Source organism: Chiloscyllium punctatum, chromosome 13 (assembly GCF_047496795.1).
Source record: "Chiloscyllium punctatum isolate Juve2018m chromosome 13, sChiPun1.3, whole genome shotgun sequence".
In the NCBI taxonomy this organism is placed as follows: Eukaryota; Metazoa; Chordata; class Chondrichthyes; order Orectolobiformes; family Hemiscylliidae; genus Chiloscyllium; species Chiloscyllium punctatum.
Window position 1 is genome coordinate 18555663 of NC_092751.1, and position 19686 is coordinate 18575348.

Consider the following 19686-nt stretch of genomic DNA (forward strand, 5'->3'; position numbering starts at 1 on the left):
CAGCCTTCCCTTTATCTGCAAATAGCCTCCCCAGATCTGGTTTAGAAATTCATGTCTAACACTATCTTGCTCCATTGAATAACTAACTTGTGGACCAGGCCTGTCCTTTTCCATCGCTATTTTCAAACTAATACAATTGTGGTAACTTTCCAAAGTGTTCCCCCACTAACACCTCAGTTCCGTTCCTGACCTTGTTTCCCAAGGGGAGGTCAGGTTTAGCCCCATTCTCCAGTTGGGCCACTTACATAATGACTGGGAGTTTTCGGAACACACTTAATAAATTCCTTCCATCCAAATGCTTAGCTTAGTAGCAATCCCAGTCCAGGTTTGGAACGGTTAAGATCCCCTATCATTACAACGCTATTATTCTAAGAGATGTCTGAAATCTCCTGACATATTTGCTCCTCCATCTCCCATTGCCTATCGCTGTAGTCCGACCGTAGAAAACTAATGGCCAATTTTTATTTCTCAGTTCCACGAATATCGTTTAACTGGGCTATCCTACGTGAATACTCCCTCGAGGTACTACTGGGATGTTTCACCCAATCAAAACCACAGGCTCTCCTCCTCTTTTGCCTCCTGTTCTATCCTTCCTGTCGCATCTGTCTCCGGAACATTGAGCTGCTGCTCTTGTTGCTCCCTCAGCTGTGTTTCTGTAATATCTATGGGATCCCAATCCAATGTTCCCATCCATGCTCTGGGTTCATCTACTTTATCTGTCTGGCCCTTTGTATTGAAATAACTGCAGTTTAATCCACCAATTTTCCATAATTGTCTGCTATGTCTTTGCCTGCCTTGTCTACTTATATTCCTCTCTTGAACCTTTGTACCAGCCTCAACTTTCTTTCTGGCCTTACGAGTCTTTGGGGTCACACAGCCCTGCCAGACGAGTTTAAATCCTCTCGAGCAGCTCCAGCAACGTTCCCCACCAGGATGTGGGTCCACCTCCAGCTCCCAGTTCAGGTCAATTCCCCACCCTGTCTACCTGTGCTGACACCTTCAGACATCCAGGGACTTGCCCACCAATGTCCCTGTTTTCGTCAGTACTCCAGGAGGACCTATCATTCATGACGTATATCATTCGTTTATTAGACTTCCCACAGTGCATCACCTCACAGTGATCAGAAGTAAACTCCATCTGCCATTACTCTGCTTAGTTTATCATCTCATCGATATCGGACAGCAAACTGAGTCCATCCCCCTCACTGTGGACAACATCCTCACCTTTCAGGTTATCTGCAAACCTACTAATGTTACCTTCTGCTTTCACATCCGAGTGATTAATGTCCATAATGAACAGCAATGGCTCCTGCACAGATCCCTGTGGTACACCCGCTGGGCAAAGGCTTTCAATCACAAAACCAACCCTCCACCAATTGTGGACCCAATTCACCAACTTACCTTGGATCCCATGGGATCTTCCCTTTTTGACCAGCCTTCCGTGTGGGACCTTGTCAAAGAGCTTAATGAACTCCATATAAACCACATCATCTGCACTGCCCTCATAAATATCAGAGGACAGTCGTCTAGCAAATCCATACAGATAATCCCTCATGAAATTGTGGGGGTATGCGTTTTTGGCGAATACATTGTATAGGTGTTCTTCTTCCTCTTTTGCAATTCTGGTGTACTGCAGTGTGTTGTGGCCCTTTTGAACAGTGTCCTGAAGCAATTTCTTTTGTGTGTGTTGGGGTGGTTGCTTTCGTAGTTCAGGACTTGATCTGTGTGTGTGTCTTTCCTGTATACCTTTGTGGTGAATTCTCCGTTCGGTGTTCTCTGTATCGTCACGTCTAGGAATGGGAGTTGGTTGTCCTTTTCTTCCTCTCTAGTGAATCGGATTCCTGTGAGTGTGGCGTTGATGATCCGGTGTGTGTTCTCTATTTCTGTGTTTTTAATGATTACAAAGGTGGCATCTACATATCTGACCCAGAGTTTGGGTTGAATTTGTGGTAAGAGTGTTTGTTCTAATCTTTGCATTACCGCTTCTGCGATGAGTCCAGAGATCGGTGAGCCCGTGGGTTCATCTATTTGGTTGTTGAATGTGAAGTGTGTTGTGAGGCAAAAGGTTGAGTAGTGTGAGAATGACGTCTTTGTTGATAGGTCCAACGTCCTGTTGTCTGTTCTGTATGTCCAGCAGGTTGGTTATTGTTTTTCTGGCTAGGGCTTTGTCAATAGAGGTGAACAGTGCCGTGACATCGAATGAGACCATAATTTCTTCCTTGTCTATGTCTGTATTTCTGATGATGTCCAAGAATTCCTGTGTTGACTGTACAGAGTGTCTGGATCCGCTGATCAGGTGTTTCAGTTTCTGCTGTAGTTCTTTAGCCAGTTTGTGTGATGGTGTCCCTGGTAGTGATACTATGGTGCTGAGTGGGATGTCTGGTTTGTGCACATTGGGTAGTTCATAGAATCCGAGGGTGTTGTTGCTTTCAGTTTTCATTCTCTGTCAGTCAAACCTGGTTATCTGTCCATTTCTTTATGTAGGTTTCTCAGTGTGTTGTTTATCGTATTGGTGAGCTGCGGGGTGGGGTCAAACTCCACGCAATTTCATCCACAGATGCCTAAGGAAAAGACAACGGAATGAAGACATGCCATGACCCAAAGGACTAGTCATACTACCATACATCAAGAACATTTTGGAACTGACAGCCAGACTACTGCGACCACTAGGACTCAAAGAAGAGGTGATGGTGATGGAGTGAGTGTGAGGGGGTCAGGGTGATGGTGATGGAGCGAGTGTGAGGGGGTCAGGGTGATGGTGATGGAGCGAGTGTGAGGGGATAACTGTGACGGTGATATAATGAATGCGAGGGGGTGTGGGTGAGGTTGATGGAGTGAGTGTGAGGGGCTCAGGGTGATGGTGATGGATTGAGTGTGAGGGGGTCAGGCAGACAGTGATGCAGTGAGTGTAAGTGGGCCATGGTGATGGCGATGGAGTGAGTGTGAGCTGGCTTGGGTGACAGTGATGGAGACAGTGTGGGGGGGTCATGGTCGTTGTGATGGAGCAAGTGTGAGCTGTTCAGTTTGATGTAGATGGAGTGAGTGTGAGGTTCTCAGAGTAACGGTAATGGAGTGAGTGTGAGTGGGTCAGTGCGACGCTGATGGAGTGAGTGTTAGCGGGGTCAGGGTGATGATGATTGAGTGAGTGTGAGAGGGCCAGTGTGACGGTGATGGAGTCAGTGTGAGGTTGACCGAGTGACGGTTTTGCAGTGAGTGTGAGGGGATCAGTGTTACGGTGATGGAGTGAATGTCAGGAGGTCAGAATAATGGTGATGGAGTGAGTGTGAGGGGTTGATTGTGGCGGTGATTGAGTGAGTGTGAATTTGTGAGGGTCCCGCTGATGGAGTGAGTGTGAGGGGATCAGGGTAAGGGCGATGGAGTGAATGTGAGGGGGTCTGGTTGACAATGATGGAGCGAGTGAGAGGGGTTGAGTGTGGCAGTGATCGAGTGCGTGTGTTTGTGAGGGTGATGGTGAGGGAGTGAGTGTGAAGGGATCATGGTGACGGTGATGGAGTGAGTGTGAGGGGGTCAGGGTGATGGTGAGGGAGCGACTGTGAGGGAATTACTGTGAGGGTGATGGAGTGAGTGAGGGGGGGTCAGGGTGATGGTGAGGGAGCGACTGTGAGGGAATTACTGTGAGGGTGATGGAGTGAGTGAGGGGGGGTCAGGGTGACGGTGAGGAAATGAGTATGAGTGTGTCAGGGTGACGGGGATGGAGTGAGTGTGAGGGGATCAGTGTGACGGTGGTGGAGGGAGTGTGAGGGGATCAGTGTGATGGTGATAGACTGAGTGCGAGAGGGTGTGGGTGAGGTTATGGAGTGAGTGTGACGGGGTCAGCGTGACGGTGATGGATTGAGTGTGAGGGGGTCAGGGTGACAGTCATGCAGTAAGTGTAAGTGGGTCATGGTGATGGTGACAGGGTGAGTGTGAGTGTGTAAAAGTGATGGTGATGGAGCGAGTGTGAGGGGTTCAGGGTGAGGGTGATGGAGTGAGTGTGAGCTGGTGAGGGTGACTGTGATTGTGTGAGTGTGAGTGGTCAGTGTGAGAATGATGGGGTGATTGTGAGGGGGTCAGGATGACCGTGATAGAGTGAGTGTGAGGGGATCAGTGTGTGAGGGTGATGGATTAAGTGTGAGAGTGACACGGTGGCGGTGATGGAGTGATTGTGATGGTTTAATAGTGAGGGTGACGGAGTGAGTGTGAGGGTGTCATGGCGAATGTGATGGAGTGAGTGTGTGGTTGTGTGTGTGTGTGTGTGGCAAATGATGGAGTGAGAATGAGCGGGACAAGGAGACAGTGATGCAGTGAGCGTGAGGGGCCATAGTGACGGTGATGGAGTGAGTGTGAGGGGGTCAGGGTGTTTGTGATGGAGTGAGTATGAGGTGGCCAGGGTGAATTTAATGGAGTGAGTGCGAGGGGGTCAGAGTGACCGTGATGTAGTGAGTGTTAGGGGGTCAGGGTGACGCTGATGGGATGAATGTGAGGGGGTCAGGGTGAAGTTGATGGAGTGATTGTGAGGGGATCAGGGTGACAGTGATGGAGTGAGTGTGGGTGGTAAGGGTGACGGTGAGTGTGAGAGTGTCAGAATGATGGAAATGAAGTGAGTGTGAGGGGTCAGGGTGACAGTGATGGAGTGAATGTGAGGGGGTCAGGGTGACTGTGATGGAGTGAATGTGAGGGGGTCAGGGTGACTGTGATGGAGTGAGTGTGAGGGGGTCAGGGTGACTGTGATGGAGTGAATGTGAGGGGGTCAGGATGACGGTGATGGAGTGAGTGTGAGGGGGTCAGGGTGACTGTGATGGAGTGAATGTGAGAGGGTCAGGATGACGGTGATGGAGTGAGTGTGAGGGGGTCAGGGTGACAGTGATGGAGTAAGTGTGAGGGGGTCAGGGTGATGGTGATGGAGTGAGTGTGATTGGGTTAGTGTGACGGTGATGGAGTGAGTGTGAGGGGTCAGGGTGACAGTGATGGAGTAAGTGTGAGTTGCAACTGGAATTGGTTTCAGCAGAATCTGTGACTAATTGACAGATTCTAACAATAATTTATCTTTGTTTTATTTTCCCGAGTGTGACAGAGGGATCGTCTGCACGAGGCTGAGCTATTTCCTGGTGCTATCTTAACAAACTCACCTCATTCACTACACCCCCCCCCCCCCACCCCATGGTGTCACTCTCATTCAATACCAGCCCGATCCTCCCACCCATCATGGCTGGAGCTACTCACCATTGACCAGATACCCCTGGATATTCCGTGATCCCTGCCACTGTTGTCAACTTTAAAACGCCAAAGGGCACAGAGATAAGCTTTCTCAGTTTGGAGCTGCCCTGCACAGTTTACCCTGAGCTTGGCAGATAAGGGGCAATTACACCACGGTTTGTCAATAGGGGCACGGAGGTCCTGGTGGATGGGCTAGTACAGACGGGGACCATTCTCTTCCCAAAGGGGGCGACACCACCAGACCCACCGAGCATGTTCTGAGCTCCACACCCTGAAGAAATGTCCAGCAACACAGGACAAACATCAATAACCTTCCCTGCCCTGTCAGGATAAGGGTCACTGTATTCTCTCTGCTACCTCACAGTCACTGTATATCTGTTATAGCACCGACCCCCGAACCAGGCTCATGCTCCACCATTCTCACTGCTGCATGCAGCACCTTCTCTCTCTCTCTCTCTCTCTTTCTCTCTCTCTCTCTCCATCACCGTCACCCTGACCCCCTCACACTCACTTCATCACAATCACACTGATCCTCTCACACTCACTCCATCACCGTCATCCTGACCCCATCACACTCACACCATCATCGTCACCCTGACTCCCTCACACTCACTCCATCATGGTCACCCTGACCCCCTCACAATCACTCCATCACCATCACACTGATCCCCTCACACTTACTCCATCACGGTCACCCTGACCCCCTCACAATCACTCCATATCCTTGAACCTGACCGCCTCACAGTAACTCCATCACCATCACACTGAATCCATCACACTCACTCCATCACGGTCACACTGACCACCTCACACTCACAGAAACACCATCTCCCTGATCAACTCACACTCACTTCAACACCATCACCCGGACCCTCTCACACACACTCCATCACCATCACCCTGACCCTACCACACTCACTCAATCACTGTCACACTGAAACCCTCACACTCGCTCCATTCCCATTGTCCTGACCCCTCGCACTTACTCTATCACTGTCACCCTGACCCACTCACTCTCACTCTATCAATATCAACATGACACCGTCACACTCACTCCATCTCCGTTATCCTTAGACCCGTCACTCGTTCCATCGCTGTCACCTTGACCCCCTGACACTAATTCCATCACCATCACTCCGACCCCCTCACACTTCCTCCATTCCTGATTTCCACCCAAAGTATATTCCTGCAGCCCCTATTCTCCTCAGGGATTCCCTTGATCCAGCTGGCTATAGATGACATGTGGCCCCTTTTCCTTGACCAGACCTCAATAGACAGCCAGTGTTTCTGAATGCTGTCAGCATTGACCAGCACACAAAAAGGAACATGCTGGCGCTGATCGCTCATTTTATCTCACTTTAAAAATACTCTCACTTGCCTGACTTCCCTTTCCCTTTTTGAAAGTTCCTGGCTGATACGATAAAGATTGGGCTGACCCCATTTCATAACTTGAACTTGTTGACCAGGCCTGTCCTTTGCCATCGCTGTTTTCAAACTAAAAGAATTGGATTCACTTTGGCTAAATGCTCCCCCACTAATACCTCAGTCCCTTTCCCTACCTTGTTTCCCAAGGGGAGGTCAGGTTTTGCATCTTTCTCCAGTTGGGACATTTACATACTGTTTGGGGGTTTTCTGGAATTCAATTGCGAACTTTCTCCGTTCCTAACGTTGAATAGTGGCAATGCCAATCTAGATTTGGAAAGTTTCAAAACCCTGACCATAACATTCTTATTATTATGATTGATATTTGAGATCACCCGACATATTTGTTCCTCAGTCTGCCATGGATTTTTCAGAGTCAGTACACTCGTATCAAAGTGATGACCCATTCTTATTTCACAGTTCCTCCAACACAGTGGGTGATCCCACAGGAATGTCCTGTCTAAGTATTGCTGTGATGTTTCATGCAATCAAAACCCACCACCACGCGTCCTTCCTCTCTCCCCACCCCTGCTGCCATTCTTGAACAAAGGACCCACACTAGATATCCTTCATCATTTGACACTTCACCTGTGGCCAGCAAAGTATTAAATATATCCACCAGTGCCCCAGCAATCTCCTCCCTTACCCCCCATAGCAGCCATAGGATACATTTTATTGGGCACTGGGGATTTCTCCACCTTTATGCCTGTGAAAACATTTAATACCTCCCCTTTATCGATATTAATATGTTCTAGAGCCTTACCATCCCAACTGAAATCCCCGGCTACGAAGCCGTTCTCCTGTGTGAATACAGATGGGAAGTATTCATTGAAGACCTCACCTACTTCCTCTGGCTCCATGCACTGATTGTTCCTTTGGTTTCTCGTAGGCCTCACTCTTCTTTCCCCTTATTCTCTTATTCTAACTATACTGATAATATACCTTGTGACTTTTCTTGAATAGTATCTGACAAGGAGAATTTATGGTCATTGTTTTCCCCTCAGTTCTAAGGACCCCCTTCCAGTCCCTATACTTTTGGATGGCTTCACCTGGTTTTCTTGCACTGTATTTTCTTTATCAATCTCATGATATCGCTTGATCAGTAATCGGTGGACTTTCTGCCTTTACTATTCCCTCATCATGAACACACTGGGCCTGAATTCTCACTGCATCACTTTAACATACTCCCACTTTCCAAATTTAGACCCAATTGCAGGTAGTCCTCCCAGTATATGTTTGCCAGATCCTCTCTATTGGTAGTGATACTGATAGGACACTCAGTTGTGAGAGGGACAGACAGGAGACTGTGTGGCTGCAGAAGTGACCGCAGGATGGTGTGCTACCTCCAGGGTGCGAGAGTCAATGATGTCCCTGTACGGTTACTGAATATTCTGAAGGGGAGGGTGAATAGCCAGAGGATATTGTGCTCATTAGTACACATGACAGACTTAGGCAATGGGATGGGGTCCTGTGAAATGAGTAGCAGGAGTTAGGTAAGACGTTAAAAAGTAGGACCTCATGGGAAGTGATCTCCAGATTATTCCAAATGCCACATGCCCCGATTAGGATTGAAATAGAAAGATAGGCTAGATAGATGTGTGGGTGAGGAGCTGGTGGAGTGGTAATATTTGGATCATTGTGATCTCTTCTGGGGTAGAGGTGACCTGTACAAGGTGGGAAGAGGTTTTACTTAATGCAGAGGGACACCAGGGTCACTGCAAGGGAGATTTGTTACTGTTACTCGGGGAGGGTTTAAACTAGATAGGCAGGGACTCTGAGTAAGAGAGGTACCATTGGCCAGTCGGGGGAAAATGCATCAGCCACCGAGAACAAGTTTCTTATTCTGGATATCCTGGCGCACAGCCAAGGGAGGGAAAAGTCTTCTTGTTTAACATGCATTTATTTCAATACACGAGGCCTGACTGGTAAGGCAGACGAGCTCAGAGCATGGATTAGCTCTGGGGACTGGGATATTATAGTCATAACAGAAACATGGCTGAGAGAAGGGCAGGACTGGCAGCTCAGTGTTCCAGGATACAGAAGCTACAGGATTGATAGAAGGACAAGTGAGTGAGGAGGGGGAGTTGCCCTTTTGATAAGGGAGGGGATGACAACAGTGCTTACAGACAATACTAGAGGAGCAGAGGTGTAGAGAGATTACAGATACCGATAGAAATAATTATGTAGTATAGGTTGGCGAGTTTAACTTCCCCTGGATGGACTGGGCCACCCACAGAGTAAAATGCCCATACGGAGTTCAATTTGTCAAACGTGTCTAAGAAAGTTTCATAAATCAAGATGTAGCTCTAACAAGGCCTAACTGTCCTCAGGCGGGTGCAACACTGGACCTCTCTCAGAAACCAAGGTCAGGCAAGTGACTGAATAGTCAGTCGGAGAGCACTTTGGGTCCAGTGACCGCAACTGTCTTCATTTTAACATAGCTTTGGAAAAAGATCAGACAGGTCCACAGATTAAGGCCTTAAAGTGAAGCAGGGCCAGGTTTGGGGCCATTAGCAGGATCTTGTGAATTAAAAATCAGCGAACACCAGGTTACAGTCCAACAGTTTTAGTTCAAAGCAACCAGGTGTAGGTGATCATCCTAAAAGGTGAAAGGCTGAAACTAAATGTGTTTGATATTACATTCCATGACAGTGCTATCCTGTTGGTATAAATTCGTGCCTTATGATTGTGCTCCACAACCCCCTGATGAAGCAGTGCTCCGAAACCTAGTGCCTCTGATTAAACCTGTTGGACTGTAAGCTGGTGTAGTGTGATTTTTAACATTGTCCACCCCAGTCCAACACCGGCTCCTCCACATTATGATGACCATAGATTAGGTGAGTCTGTTTGAAGGAACAGGAATGACTGGCCAACGGGAGGGTTTTAAAAGTGTGATCTTAAGAATCCAGGGCCAATATATCCCTGTTAGGGTGAAGGGACAAACTGGCAGGTTTCGGGATTCCTGTCTGCTGAGGGTTATTGAGGCTCTGTTCAGGAAAAAGAAAACAAAACACATTGGGTTTAATCTATCCATATCTTCTTCCATCCGGAAAGACACGATCAATCTGTGGGGACCCTGCAATCCTCTCAGATCCTTGCTGCAGTCAGGATCTGTCGAACTCACTCTAATGGCTGTTACTCTCCTGATCCAGTTCCGATAAGACTCACTATTTGTGTAACATCCTCCCGTGGCTATCTCCCACCCTGTCAATGCCAGCTCCCCCAGTCTCTCCATCCATCTACTCACCTCCATAATCTTCTCCAGTTTTTACACCTCAAACTATGTAAATGCCACCCTCCCCTACAAACTTTCTCACTTTGACTAACCTGCAGGAGGTTACTAATGCTTCCCTATCTGTGAAACTGTCTCCAACCAAACTGGCTGTCCTTATCTCCTTGTAAAAATGTCCACACCTTCCATATCTAAATAACCTGCAGAACCTAAGACTTTCTATAACTATAAACATCCTCAGTCACGACTGACCTCCATATTTCTGTGTGTTCTTCTAAGCTATAAAACCGTCTTGATTCCCACAATCTGCTCCATTCACCTAAAACACTCCTGTCTGTGTAAAACACCCCATTCTACCAACATCCTGTGCCTGTAAACTGCTTCATCCCTCCCAAACTCCCCATCTCCATGAATTCCTGCAGGCCCTATAGCGCTCTAACCTCCTGTGGCTCTGTGGTCCTCCATCCCTGTGAAACTAACTCCGGTCCCCACAGCCTTCCCAGTTTAGGTCGTCTGCTCCAGATCAAAACTTTGCTGTCTCTGTTACCCTCGACAACCCGAGCAACCCTTCCTGTTTGAGTCTCTTCATTCAGATCCCATCTCTCCAGCTTTCTGAAACCTCTTTGTGCCATCGTAACCCTCCCTATTTAGAACAGAGAACAGTGCAGCACAGCACCTGCCCTTCGGCCTTAATGTTGTTCTGAACTTTTATCCTACAGACCCTACATTTTACTATCATCCGTTTGCCTATCTAAGAATTGCTTAAATGTCCCTAATGTATCGGACTCTGCTACTACTGTTGGCAGTGCATTCCACGCACCTGCTACACGATGTGTAAAGAACCCACCTCTGACAACTCCTGTAAATCTTCCTCCAATCACCTTCAAGTTATGCCACCTCATCATTTCCAATTTTGCAATGGGAAAAGTATGTGGTTATCCTCTCTATCTAAGCCTCTCATCATCTCGTTCACCTCTATCAAGTTACCACTCATCCTTTTTCATTCCAATGAGAAAAGCCCTAACTCCCTCAGACTTTCTTCATAAGATCTCCCCTCCAGTCCAAGCAGCATCCTGATAAATCTCCTCTGCACCCTCTCTAAAGCTTCCACATCTTTCTGATAATGAGGCAACCAGAATTGAATTCAATATACTAAGTGTTGTCTCACCAGGGATCGATAAATCTGCAGCATAACCTCGTCGCTCGTGAATTCAATCCCCCTGCTAATAAAAGGCAACACACCACATGCCTTCTGAGCAAGGCTATCAGCTTAAGTACCATCATTGAGGGATCAATGGACGTGGAACCCAAGATTCTTCTGTTCCTCCACACTGTCAAGATTCCTGCTTTCCTCCCTGTAAATGTTTTCGGCGGAATCCTTCAATCTTAAACCCTCCCTATCTTGATAACTTGTTCCAATCCCTCCAACACTCGTAAACTGGGAAACCTCTTCAAGTCCAGACAATTCTCCTTACCTCTTTAACCTCCTTTATTAGTATCTTATCTCAAAACTACTGAAACCTCTATTTGCCACAGCAATACTTCTGATATCTGCATAACTCTCCAGAATGGCTGAACACAGATTCAGGTTCCCAGGCTGGGAGATGTGAGTTCAGATGTGAATCTATTTGCCCATTCTGTCTTTGTGCCTGACACTGACCTGGTGCTGCTCTGGTAGAAAGCACTCTCCGTGCATGTGGTAACCTCAAGATCTACGTGACTGAGCAGAGCTCGCCTCATCAAAGCCTTCCTTTAGAAAGTTCTTTATTTTCTCATTATTTTCAATCGGCGGTTTCATGAGATGCAGGAATTGGGGAGTTTCCATTTTGAGAGAATGAAACGTTCATCACTGGAAATTGGGAAACCTTTAAAAATTAAAACAGCAGTCCAGAGACAGTGTACAGTATTCCTGTTAGGGTGAAAGGAAAAGCTGATAGGTGTACGAAATTTTGGGTGAGGAGAGAAATTGAGGTTTCAGTGAAGAAAAAGGAGTAAACATATCTCTGGAGAGAGTGTGAATCCTGAGAAGAGTATAAAGGCAATATGAGTGTACTAAAGCGGGAATTCAGGAGGGCGAAAAGGGGGCACGAGATAGCTTGGACAAATATTTTTAAGGAGATTCCAAAGGGTTTTTATAAAAACATAAAGGACAAATGGTAACTAGGGAGTGAATAGGGCCCCCTTGAAGATCAGCAAGGCAGCCTGCACGTGGAGCTGCAGACGATGGGGAGATACTAAACAAGTATTTTACATCAGTGTTTACTGTGGGGCGGACATGGAAGATATAGAATGTCGGGAAATAGATGATGTCAACTTGAAAAATGTCCATATTACAGAGGAGGTGGTGCTGGATGTCTTAAAATGCATCAAGGTGGATAAATCCCCAGGACCTTATCAGGTCATAGAATCATAGAGATGTACAGCATGCAAAAAGACCATTCTGTCCAACCCGGCTATGCCGACTAGATATCCCAACCCAATGTAATCCCACCTGCCAGCACCCAACCCATATCCATCCAAGCCCTTCCTATTCATATACCCATCCAAATGCCTCTTAAATGTTGCAATTGTACCAGCCTCCACCACTTCCTCTGGCACTTCATTCCATACACGTTCCACCCTCTGTGTGAAAAGGTTGCCCCTTCGGTCTCTTTTATATTTTTCCCCTCTCACCCTAAACCCATACCCTCTAGTTCTAGACTCCCCGATCATAGGGAAAAGTCTTTGCCCCTCATAATTTTGTAAAACTCTATAAGGTCACCGCTCAGCCTCCGACACTCCAGGGAAACCAGCCCCTGTCTTTTCAGTCTCTCCCTATAGCTCAAATCCTCCAACTTGGCAACATCTCCTCAGGTTCACTTAGTTCCTTTAGGGAAGGGCATCTGACATTCTAACCTGGTCTGGCCTACATGTGACTCCAGACCTACAGCAATATGGCTGACTCTGAGCTACCCTCTGGGTAATTAGCAATGGAGCAAAGAATGCTGGTCCAATCACCCACATCCCATGAATGAGTAAATAAAAATACATATGTCCCTCCCTACCTCTGCAAAACCCTCCAGCTGCAGCAATCCGTACTGGCTTTGTAACACCGTTCAGGCCCTGGCCACACTCTGTAACACTCTCACCACCTCCAGCACCTTCACCTCTCCCCTTTCTTCTCGTGTCATTAAACCCTGTAAATGATTCCTCTTCACATTGCCCTCCCCCGGTAGCAGAACCTTTGCAATCCTTATAACACTTACTGCTTAACCTCTCTCTCATTTTAGGATTTTGAGTACTTTGTGGTAATTGTCTAAGCCTCATAATCTGATATGATCCATTTTGTCCTGAATGAGGATGGGTGGGAATTTCTTGCTGAGGATTTTCTATTTCAGTGGAATGTCATTTTGTTGATTGATTTACACTGTTTCTTCAAATGTTTTCCACTGTTCATTTACAGACACATATTTCAGTCTGGTAAGCCAGTTTACCTTGTTCAGTTCGCCTCTCAAACTCATATCATTGGCTGGTTTTTTTCCAGATGTAGCTTGTCCTTTCTGTGATTCATTTTAAAACTCCATATTTCTTTAAACTGCACTTTACACAATTTCCCAGAGGATCTCCCCAGGTGAATTACTCATTAAGTTACATCACACAACGGTCACTCTGAGATAGTTATGTCCCTAGCCAGTTGCACAATGTGTTATTCAAAGAGACACTGGAAAAAAGTTCCACAATCTCTTCTTCGAATATCACTCTTGTCAGTATGATTGTCAAGATTATATGAATATTGGAGTTTCACTAAATTATCACAGTGCCTTTATTAAAAATTCCAATGAGTTCCTCTTTAATGCAGTGATGAGCAAGGAAATGCTGTTCAGTGGCCGAAAACTGTTTGCTGCTTGTGTGCTTGGCAAGTAGTAGCCAGAATTTACATTCAGACTGACTCTACTTCATGATCTGAGGTCAAATGCTTTCTTCTGTAATGCCTTTGGTATCCATTATTGTTAGTGTTACCCATTTTGCCTGAGTTTCCGTAAGGTTGTGAACCGTTGAATATTTATGTCCACCTTTTGTTCGCCCTGTAACCACATCTCTCTGGTGTCTAAATCTCTTTTGTCTCTGTGTCACAAATCAGTCGACCTTGTTGCTGAGACTTTGTCCATTCCAAAAAAAATTACACTTTCCCACAATTTCCTGTCACAAATCGATTCTCTGATGCACAGTTTTAGTGAAACTTTGTCCCCTCCTGTTCCTTTCTGCTTGTCTTCAGCCACATCCCCATGGTGTTCACATGCGTCACCTTTTCTCTTTGGATTTGGAAAGCTCTTTTCACCTGAACCCTGTCCCAGCATCCTCTCTGTCAGTTTAAATCCCTGTCCGTAAACCTACTGACATGATTGGCCAGGACACTGCTCCCAGCACGGTTCCAGTGGGACCATCCTAATGGATTATTTATTAAATCAGGTATGGGATGTGGGTGTCTCTGGCTGACCATTCTTTCTTACCCAGCCCTACCTGCCCTCGAGCTGAGTAACTTGCTCAGCCATTTCAGAGCGTCATTGAGAGGCAAACATTTTGCTGTGGGTATGTCGTGCAGACCACGTGATGATGGGCAGATGTCCTTATCTGAACGACAAGTGTTTGAATTTATTGTACATCAGTAATGGTATTTATAGATTGACAATTACTATTTTAAAAATAATTTATTTCAAATTCCACCATTTCAGATGATGTGGTTCAAATCTGCCTCTCCTGCACATTAGCTGAGATTTGGGATACATGCTCTAGCAATTATATCACTAGACCATTACTTTGTCTGCTCACTGGCTATTTATCCTTAAATACTGATACCAGTGTGTCATGAAGCTAAACCTGTTTTTCCTTCATGATTGGTTGAACCTGATACCTTCCTCCACACTGGTGATATTACTCAGTCTCTCTCCATGTGGTACCCCTCACTGTATGGGTCTAATTACAATCTCTGTCAGCGTCTCTCGCTCTTGTAGCTACTCCAGATCCTGAGCCAGCAGAATTCTGCACTTCAGAGAGACGCAGTAGCACAGGCCAGGGATGGAGATTGGGATTTTCCAGATGTCCATGGGACACAGTACTATTCTCCATGTGTAACCCTCACTGCATCAGTCTAATTTCCCATTTTGTCTATTTCTCTGTCTCCTGTAGGTACTCAGGAAGTTCCTGACTCAATAGATATCCCAGCTGCTGGGTGTCCTATCCACCACCACATTGAAGATAGTTGGTCAGCCAGAGAGCGAAAGGGCAGGGAGATCTGGAGCCTTCAATAAATCCTGCCCTGTGGTAAGATCACTCACCGTGCACAAAGCAGAGAGCAGAGAGCAGAGAGCAGCGACCTCCAAACATCGGCTAACATTGCTGGAGGGGAGCAGTATACAGACAGACCCCAGGCTCAATCATCACGTATACTGTAAATTTGTTGTTCTCTGACAGTATCGGGAGGTCACAGTTATCAATGCAGGCCTGTGATGTCTTAGAGAGCACCAGGACAACAGAGGGGAAATCAAGGCTTCTCATGAGTTGGTGGGAATGCTGCCTGTTCGTTGTTCCCCCTCCAACATTGTACATATATCAATTCTCATGGACCAGTGTCTTCAATAATTTGTAACTCCTATAACAGTTTCTGCCCCGTAACCTCCTCCCTTCCCGATAGTTCCTCCCCATATTTGAAATGTAATGCATTCCAAACTATTATCCCTATCTCTGCAACTTTCTTCAGTGTTTACACCATGCCTTATCTCCATAGTCTCCTCCTCCAATAACTAGAGACAGAGGCATGCAGCATGGAAATGGTTCCTTCCATCCAACTAGTCCATGCTGATCACTGTTCATGAACAAGTCGCATTTGCATGTGTTTGGTCCATATCCCTTCAAACTTTCACTTCTCCATGTATCTGCCCAAATGTCTTTTCCATGTTGTAATTTTACTTTTCTCGACCCCTTCCCCAGACTCTCATTCCATACATGGAACATTCTCTGTGTGGAAATGTTCTCCTCTGGTCGCTTTTAAGTATTTCCTCTCTCATCTCATACTTCTGCCCTCTAGTTATGGATTCCCCTACCCTGAAGTGGAAACCTTGACTATTCACATTACGTATACCCCTCATGGTTTTATAAACCTTTATAACGTCACCCCTCAGCCATGTCCACACAAGGGAAATACGAAGGATAATGATACAAATATCTCGGCCACGGTCCCCGCTGCGACTTTGCCACAATGTTGTGGGATACACTTGTTCAGGACCTCGGGCTTTCTCAACCTTTTTGTTCTAAGACCTCCAGAACCACCTCTTCTATAATGGGGACTCTTTTCAAGACATCATTGTTTCGCTCACTTTGTTTCCTAGTCTCTGTCCACAGTACATTCTGACATGAAATATTCATTTCCGGTCGCGCCCATCTCCTGTGGTTCCAAGCATGGATGGCCTACTTGATCATTGAGGGGCCCTATTGTCTCTCTAGTTGCCTTTCTGTACTTGTATGCTGTAGAATCTTGTCTGCCAAAGTTATCTCATCGTCCTGTTTTGCTTTTCACTTCTTCAGCCTCTCTGTTTCTGTCAAATCCTCCAGTATCAGTAACATTTTCGTCAATCTTTGCTCCATTTGCAGTTTCGGAAAATGCTTCCTGAAGCAGGAGGATCAGAATTCTACTCCATCTGGAGACCCAGCAATGTCTTGTGCAGGCATATCATGATGTACCAACTCAGGTCCTCAATGCTCTGACCCATGAGGGCTAGTCTGCCTAATCCACTTTCCCCGCCCTATCCACCTGCGATGCCACTTCCAAGGAACAGCGTAACTGCACCCCTTGGTCTCTCTGTTAGACAACACTGTCCAGAGCTCTGTCATTAATTGTATTAGTCCTCCCTAGTTTATCTTAACAAAATCCAACACCTGAATTCAACTCCCATCTTTCATTTCTTGACCCACTGGCTCAGTTGATTAAGATCACCTTTGATAACGATATTCATTGCTCACTATAACACGTATTTTACTATCCACAAACTTACTAACACAAATTCATATATTCTCGTTTATGTCAATAATGCACATGTGTGGACCCTGCACTGATCCTTATGGCACTCCACTGGTCCGAGGCCCCCAGTCTGCAAAACAACCCTCTCCCACTACCCTCTGTCACCTACTGTCAAGCCCATTTTGTGTTTGTTTGGCTTGCTCTCACTGATCCCATGTGATCTAACCTTACTAACCAGTGCACCACGCTAAACCCTGTCTAAGGCCTTGCTGAAGTCAGGATAGACGACATGAACTGCTCTGTCTTCATCCATCTCCTTGGTCACCTCTTCAGCAAACTCTATCAAGTTTGAGAGACACCCTTTTGTAAGCACAAAGCTATGCTGACTGACTATCTCTAATCAATCATTGCCTTTCCAAATGCATGCAACTCCTATCCCACGGAATCGCTTCCAACAACATTCACACCACTGACATCAAGCTGATTGGTGTTTATGTCTCTGGCTTCTGATCATCCAGCCGTACTTCTCAGTTCCACGAATACAGCTTCACTGGGCGATCACCGGGAATATCTTCTCTAAGTGCTGCAGTGATGTTTTCATTGACCTAAAACGCCAATCCCCCTATTCCCTTGCCTCCGCTTCTGTCCTTCCTGTAGCATCTGTCCCGGGAACATCGAGCGTCCTGTCCTGTCCCTCCCTCAGCTTTGTTTCTGTCATTCCTGTGATATCCCTGTCCCATGCTCCCATCCATGCCATGCGTTCATCTGTATAAACTGTCAGGCCTTTTACATTAAAGTAAACGCAGATTAATTGATGCGTTTTCCCTCATTGCCTGCTGTGCTCGTGCCTGGCTTGTCGATTGAATTGACTCTCTTGAAATTCCGTCCCAGCCTCAACCTTCAGACTGCAGCCTGAGACCAGCCCTCGCACTGTGGACAGCACCCTCACCTTTCATGTCATCTGCAACCCTACTAATGATACCTTCTGCTTTCACAACCGAGTGATTAATGTCCTAAGGAACAGCAATGGTTCCTGCACAGATCCCTGTGGTACACCCGTTGGGCAAAGGCTTTCAATCAGAAAACCAACCCTCCAACAATTTTGGATCCAAATTGCCAACTTGCCTTGGATCCCTTGGGCTCTTCCCTTTTGGACCAGCCTTCAACGTGGATCCTTGTCAAAGGCCTTAATGAATTCCATGTAAACCACAACATCTGCAATGCCCTCATCAATATCTTCAATTGTAATTTCAAAGAAATTTCAGCTGATTTCATCAGACATTATCTTAATCTTCCAAATCCATGCTGATTGTTACTAATCGGTCCCTGCCTTTCCAGTAATTGATTCAACCTGTCCCTCAGGATTGTTCCCAATTTCTTTTCCACTGGTGCCAGACTATCTGCTCTGTAATTACCTGGCCTATCCTTGCTACCCTTCTTGAATAAAGGAACCACATTAGCTATCCTCCAGTCATTCGGCACTTCAACTGTGGCCAGCAAAGTATTAAATATATCGACCGGGCCCCAGAAATCTCCTCCCTTACAGTAGCATCCTGGGATACATTTCATTGAGTACTGGGGATTTCACAAACTTTATGCCTCTGACACTATTTATTACGTTATCCTTATTGATCTTAACATATTCTCGAACCTCAATGTCCCAACTGAAGTCCCCGGCTTTAATATCTTTCACCCGTGTGAATACAGATGAGAAGTATTCATTGAAGACCTCGCCTACTTCCTCTGGCTCCATGCACAGATTGTCCCTTTGGTTCTCACAGGCCTCCCTCTTTTGCTGGGAATCCTCTTACTCTCACGATGCTGATAAAGTACCTGTAGCTTTTCCACAATCGTATCTGCCAAATATATTTCATGACCATTGTTTTTCTCTGATTTTATACAATCCCCTTGCACTCTGTATACTTGTGAAGGGCTTCACCTGATTTTATTGCACTGTACTTTCTTTATCGAATTCACGATATCGCTTGATCAGTATTCCCTGGACTTGCTGCCTTTCGTATTCTCTCTTCAAGGAGCACACTGGCCCTGCGTTCTCATTGCATCACTTTAAAATACTCCATTTTCCTAATATGCACCCAATTGCAGGGAGTTCCTCCTTGTCTCTGTTTGCCAGATCCTCTCTAATGATCGCAATCCTGATAGGACACTCAGTTGTGAGGGGGACAGACAAGAGACTGTGTGGCTGCAGAAGTGACCCCAGGATGGTGTGCTGCCTCCCGTGTACTAGGGTCAAAGATGACTCTGAGCGGTTACTGAACAGTCTGAAGGTGAGGGTGAACAGCCAGAGGTCATTGTGCACAATGTCCCACATGATAGAGGTAGACAAAGGGATAGGCCCCTGTGAAATGAGTACAGGGAGTTAGGTAAGAAGTTTAAAAATGGATAATGATCTCCGGATTACTCCCAGACCACGCGCCAGTGAGGTTAGAAATAGAAAGATCGTCCGAGGAGCTGGTGTAGGGGGCAGGGTTTCCAGTTCTTAGGTCATTGGGAACTCTTCTGGGGTAAAGTTGACCTGTACCAGGGGGATGGTTTGCACTGGAAGCAGAGGGGCACCAGTATCCCTGGAAGGAGATTTGCTAGTGTTATTCGGCAGGATTTAAATTAGTTTGGCAGGGAGTTGAGACGCTGAATACGAGAGGGGCGAACACCTAGTCAGGGGAAAATACATCAGCCATCGAGAGCAAGTTTCCCCTCCAGGGCACAGTTTCGGAAATGACTTCTGGTTTAAAGGGCACTAATTTCAACGCACGAGGCCTAACTTCCCATGGATTGACTCAGTCACCGAGAGTGTGAAAGG